This window comes from Apium graveolens, unplaced genomic scaffold, assembly GCF_009905375.1.
Source record: "Apium graveolens cultivar Ventura unplaced genomic scaffold, ASM990537v1 ctg2648, whole genome shotgun sequence".
In the NCBI taxonomy this organism is placed as follows: domain Eukaryota; kingdom Viridiplantae; phylum Streptophyta; class Magnoliopsida; order Apiales; family Apiaceae; genus Apium; species Apium graveolens.
The window spans coordinates 12,672-18,884 of NW_027417750.1; the positions used below are offsets into that span (position 1 = coordinate 12,672).

Genomic DNA, 6,213 nt, shown 5'->3' on the forward strand with positions numbered 1-6,213 from the left:
CATGTCAGAGAATATAGCCATCATACATCTCTGAAAGGTGGCCGGGGCGCCACATAACCCAAACGAAGCTCTACGAAAAGCAAATGTGCCAAATGGACAAGTGAAGATAGTCTTTTCCTGATCCTCTGGTGCAATACAAATCTGATTATACCCGGAATAACCATCCAGAAGACAAAAATACTCATGTCCCGCCAATCTGTCAAGCATTTGATCAATAAATGGGAGAGGGAAGTGATCCTTCCTTGTGGCTTTGTTCAATTTTCTATAATCCATGCATACTCTCCATCCTGTAACTGTTCGAGTAGGGATGAGCTCATTCTTTTCATTTGTGACCACAGTGATACCTCCTTTCTTAGGTACACATTGCACAGGGCTCACCCACGAGCTGTCAGAAATAGGATAAATGATGCATGCATCTAGACATTTCAGAATTTCTTTCTTCACCACCTCCTTCATGATGGGATTCAGTCTTCGTTGCTGTTCCACAGTTGGCTTACTACCTTCCTCTAGCAGAATTTTATGCATACAATATGAAGGACTTATCCCCTTGATGTCTGCTATGGTCCATCCTATAGCCGATTTGAATTCTCTCAAAATCCTTAAGAGCTTGTCTTCCTCACTACCTGAAAGGTCAGCTGAAATAATAACAGGTAACGTAGATGAATCACCTAAAAAAGCATACCTCAAGTGTTCAGGTAATGGTTTGAGCTCTAAGGTAGGTGCTTCCTCTATTGATGGTTTGAGCTTCCCTTCAGCGTTCTTGAGGTCAGAAGTACCAAGAGATTCAAATGGTATGTCCAGCTTTCGCTTCCAGGGAGAAGCGTTCAGATATTGTAATTGCTCGTTGCTATCTTCATCATCGCTGTCAAAATCCCCCACTAAGGCCTTTTCCAATGCATCAGACATTAGCATGTGATCGAGTTCCGAAGTAACTACGGAATCAATCACATCCACTTTTAAACACTCCTCATCTTCTGTAGGGAATTTCATTGCCTTGAATATGTTGAAGGTCACATCCTGATCTTGGACCCGCATAGTAAGTTCCCCTTTTTGCACATCTATCAAGGTACGGCCAGTAGCCAAGAAAGGCCTCCCCAAGATTATGGGAATCTTCTTATCTTCCTCAAAATCCAGAATAACAAAATCTGCAGGAAAGAAGAGCTTATCCACCTTGACGAGCACATCCTCAACTATGCCCCTTGGGTAAGTAATGGAACGGTCCGCCAATTGTAGCGACATGTATGTGGGTTTTGGATCAGGCAGATCCAGCTTTTTAAAGATCGACAAGGGCATCAGATTAATGCTTGCTCCCAAATCACAAAGGCACTTGTCAAAAGTTAGATTGCCAATGGTGCAAGGAATGGTGAAGCTTCCTGGATCTTTCAGTTTTGGTGGTAACTTTTGCTGCAGAACAGCGCTGCATTCTTCCGTGAGAGCAACGGTTTCAAGGTCATCCAGTTTCACCTTCCTTGAAAGAATAGTCTTCATAAACTTCGCATAACTAGGCATTTGTTCCAGCGCCTCAGCGAAAGGTATATTGATGTGAAGTTTCTTGAACACCTCCAGAAACTTCCCGAACTGTCTATCCAGCTTTTGTTGCTGCAATCTCTTAGGAAAAGGTGGTGGAGGATAGAGCTGTTTCTCCCCTATATTAGCCTCAGGCAGAGTGTGTTCAACAGTAGTCTTCTTTGGTTCCGCCACTTTCTCCTTTTGCTTAGATTCTTCATCTCTAACTTCAGCTTCGACTTCTTTTGCCTTTTCAGCATCAGCTACTTTTCCAGACCTTAAGGTAATAGCCTTGACTTGCTCTTTAGCTTCCTTCCTGCCTGGTACTTCCGTGTCACTGGGAAGAGTGCCAGGTTGACGATTGAGCACTGCATTGGCTAATTGACCGATTTGATTTTCCAAGGTCTTGATAGAAACCGCCTGACTCTTGCACAACAGCTTAAGTTCCTCAAAATCAGCACTAGTAGGTGCAGCTGCACTTCCCTGTTGAGGATATGATTGCCTTGTAGCATACTGCTGTGGTTGCTGGAATCCAGGTGGGTTAAACTGTTTACTTACTCCTTGCTGATATGTTGGCTGAATAGCATTCTGATTATTCCCCCAGCTGAAATTTGGATGATTTCTGTTGTTAGGATGATAGGTCGCTGGCACAGGCTGCTGTTGTCGCTGATAATTATTCACATACTGAACAGATTCGTTGACAAGAGAACACTGATCCGTAGCATGAGAACCTGCACAAAGCTCACAAACCATAGCTATTTGATTAACTCCATACGTAGCCAAAGAATCAACCTTCATTGATAGCGCTTGGAGCTGGGCTGCAATTGCGGTGGCTGCATCAACTTCCAGAATGCCTGCTACCTTGCCTGACATCATCCTCTGAGTTGGGTTTTGATACTCATTTGCAGCCATCGTCTCGATAAGATTATACGCCTCAGTATAGCTTTTAGCCCATAAGGCGCCTCCAGCTGCTGCATCGAGCATGGGCCGAGATTGGGCCCCCAAACCATTATAAAAACCAGTGATTACCATCCAATCCGGCATTCCATGATGTGGACATTTTCTCAACATTTCCTTGTAGCGTTCCCAAGCCTCGCACATAGATTCTGTAGGTTGCTGCGCAAACTGAGTAAGAGCACTCCTCATAGCAGCAGTCTTTGCCATTGGATAAAACTTCACCAGAAACTTTTGCGCAAGATCTTGCCACGTAGTGATGGACCCAGCTGGTTCAGAATGTAACCAGTCTTTAGCCTTATCCCTCAATGAGAATGGGAAAAGCCTCAACTTGATAGCCTCATCAGTCACGCCATTATACTTAAAAGTGCTGCAGATCTCGACAAAATTCCTTATGTGCATGTTGGGGTCTTCAGTTGCCGCTCCTCCAAAAGAAACAGAATTCTGCACCATCTGAATAGTGCCCGGCTTGATTTCAAAGGTGTTAGCTTGAATAGCCGGATGAAGGATGCTTGACTGAATGTCATCAATTTTAGGCCGAGAAAAATCCATAAGAGCTGGATCAGCTTGAACAATACGATCTCCCATGTTTACTGGTTCTTTCTGCTCAGTTCCTGAATCCGAATCCTCAAAATCTAACTTCTCCGGAGTATCAAGAACTTCGTCTTTCTCCTCAGCTGTATCTAAGGTCCTCTTGCGAGCACGAGAACGAGTTTGCATAAACGCTTGCTAAAGTACCTAAAACACAACCGAAAAGAGTAATTAACTACTACGTCCTAATCACTGAGTCCTAATGACCAATGATGGTAAGTACATAAACTAAACAAATACGCCGAGTCCCCGGCAGCGGCGCCAAAAACTTGTTAGGGCGAAAATATGCACTAATATTCACGCAAGTATACGCGTTCACAAGTAATATAGAATACTTTCTAGTTCGTTCCCTCAGAGACTCAGACTAAGTTATTGTCTAATTAAACTCACTCACCAATGTATGATTACTTCTCAATGTTAAGATAACACTTAAAATTGTTGATTAAATATTAATTATAATTAACTACTTAATTAACCACTTAACTAACACTTCAATTTATCAATAATAAAACACTCATGAGATCACAACTTCATTATTACTTCCTTCTATAGCCATTGTTATTACCTTTAGCATGTGACAGTGATGATATTAATCGAATAACACGAAACTGATAAAAGCCAACTTTCATTGTACTAATACCATTCTACCAAGCATCCACAATTAAGATAGAAGTTGAATAGTCATCAATCATGTTGGGTTCCTATATGTCTACAGAAATTGACAACACAACGATTTAAGCACAAGTTATCCCTTTTGATTACATAGGGCAAATAAAACTGTTAGAGTTACCCACTAATCATGCACAACGTACACGAACCTATGCTAGCATGGCAAGTTCTAAATCTCAAGATCCACCGTCGCTTCACAAGAGATTAACACCCTATCTTATATGTTCGCGACGCACATAAGACGAATACGCACAACTAATACTAGATATCATGCAATCATCACACACTAAAGTATTAAACAATTAACTAAAGAATTTCATAATAAATCCGTTGCAACCCCATGATCACGATTAGCCCATAATAGAACTTATCGCCATCATGGGTTCATATGAAATCATGATAAACAACACAAGAAAATAATAACTAAACTAATTATATTAAAACAGAGTACGTCACAAGAGTAAATAAGTCAAAGCAAGAAAACTAGCATCCAATGCTACAACGAAACAAGAATCACAAGAATATATGCTTCCTCTTCGTTGCAGTGTGCTAAATCGGTCTTCTTCCTTATCTCCTTCGCTTCTTGCGCCAAACACAATCTAAAACATAATCTCCTTCATATTCTCTATGAAAACGTCTCAAATCTACTTATATAATAGTCCCATAAAACTCAGATTACATAGAAGTTGGAAGCCAAACAGAAGTAGAAGTCTAAAATAATTCAGCTTTTTCCCCGACCCTGCGCGGCCGCTCAGCATTTCTGCGCGGGCGCGCAAGGCTGCTGCGCGGCCGCTCAGCATTGTTGCGTGGGCGCGCAGGACCCTACTGGAAAAAATCCAGGTTTGCTCCGTTTCTTCGCCGTAATCTGCCCGTTCTTTTCCTCTCGCAATGGTGAACACATGCCAAGGCTTATTCTTGATGATTCCTCCTCCGAAATGCAACTAATACCCTGAAATGCATAAACACTAGAAAAATGCATCAAATACACAAAATACTTGATTTCAAGACACCAATTTAAGCCATTTTAAGACGTTCTAAGTGGTATAAAATGCCACTTATCAATAGAACCTCTTTGCTTTATCTTGAACCTTCAGTTCTTGAAAACATTCTTCTTACTAGCATCTACCAATTACTTTCTGTTCCTTCTGTTTATCGAAAAGAGTGTATTTATCTAGATAAAATCTCGCACATAGCTGTGGTAACACCATGCTAATTTTACTAAACTTTCAATTTCTGCTAATGCCATCACTTACTCCAAATTGCTAATTGCTTTGATTCCGGATCTGAAAATCATGTTAGAGCTTGACTCAATCTAATTGGAATCGATCTCCATTTAACTAACCATTAGTTGTTAAAGTTGATCAATTAACTTTTTTAACTGATCACTTAAACCAAGTGCTGATTAGCTAACTGGAATCAAAGACCAATTATATAAAGTCGGTTTGATCATAACAACTTTCTCAAGAACCGAGATCGCAATCATTTGGAGTACTGACGAGAACGACAATATACTTCTTTTTCTGTAAATGTAGGGTAATTTCTGAAAATTTGGGCAGCATTTCCCCTATATTATTGACTACCAGTCGTTCTCAAGCCGACACCATCAATCAACCAGATCATCCACAATCATATCCACCCACTTCCATCAACCAAAATCATCAATTCCCACCATTCACCTTTGATCACCATCTAATTGGCATAACATATATCTTTTTAATTGGGATTGCGTCTAAAACCCACAATGATTGTAATAACCCCAATTTTTGGAAATTTTTGAAACCCTTATGAATAGTGATTTTGTAGATTATGCTGAATAAGAAAACTTTTCATGCCACACTATGTAGGGGTTCTGTTATTGATATTCTGAGATTTTATTAGTACTCTATATGGTATATAAGTGTATGTAAAGATCGTCAGAATCCAATTCCGAACACTTTGATTTTTCCCGGAAATCCACTAGATACGGAAAGAATTGAGTATAAGGTAACAGGATAAAAAGGATTTAAATAAAAGGATTATAAGAGATGATCATAAAAGGATTAGAATGTATTGAGAAAGGTTAAGGAAACCCAAGTAATAAGATCCCGGGTATGATCCCTCAAACGATAAACGAAAACGAAAGTTAAGCGAACCGTATAATAGATCAGCGATCATTAGGCAAACAATTAGGAAGTTAATCAAGGAGGTTAGGGATGATGAGGTCATCCAACCAATAAGGAGAGGACAAGTAAGGGATGATGACACAATAAGGTGATGTAAGCATGACATAGGAGGGAAGGAGGTGTGTATGAATGATAACCACACAAAGTTCAAGGTTATTAAGGTAATTAACCAAAATCTAAACAAAAACAACCAACCAAAAATCAAATCAAAGCAAAAACACAAAAATCTCTCTTTCTTCCAAGCTTGCTCTCGGCTTTTCTTCTTTTTCAAAGAAGAAATTTCCAAAATTCAAGATCCAAGCATTGTTAAATCATGAGGTAATTATCTAAG

The 6,213-nt window shown here is 40.0% G+C and overlaps 1 non-coding gene across 1 annotated transcript; it reads left to right on the forward strand.

Moving 5' to 3' along the window:
• The first annotated feature begins 2,548 nt into the window (after positions 1-2,548).
• On the forward strand, positions 2,549-2,655 carry LOC141700639 (small nucleolar RNA R71). The gene has a single exon (XR_012566443.1). It is a non-coding gene; the product is annotated as a small nucleolar RNA R71 (small nucleolar RNA).
• The last annotated feature ends 3,558 nt before the right edge of the window (positions 2,656-6,213 follow it).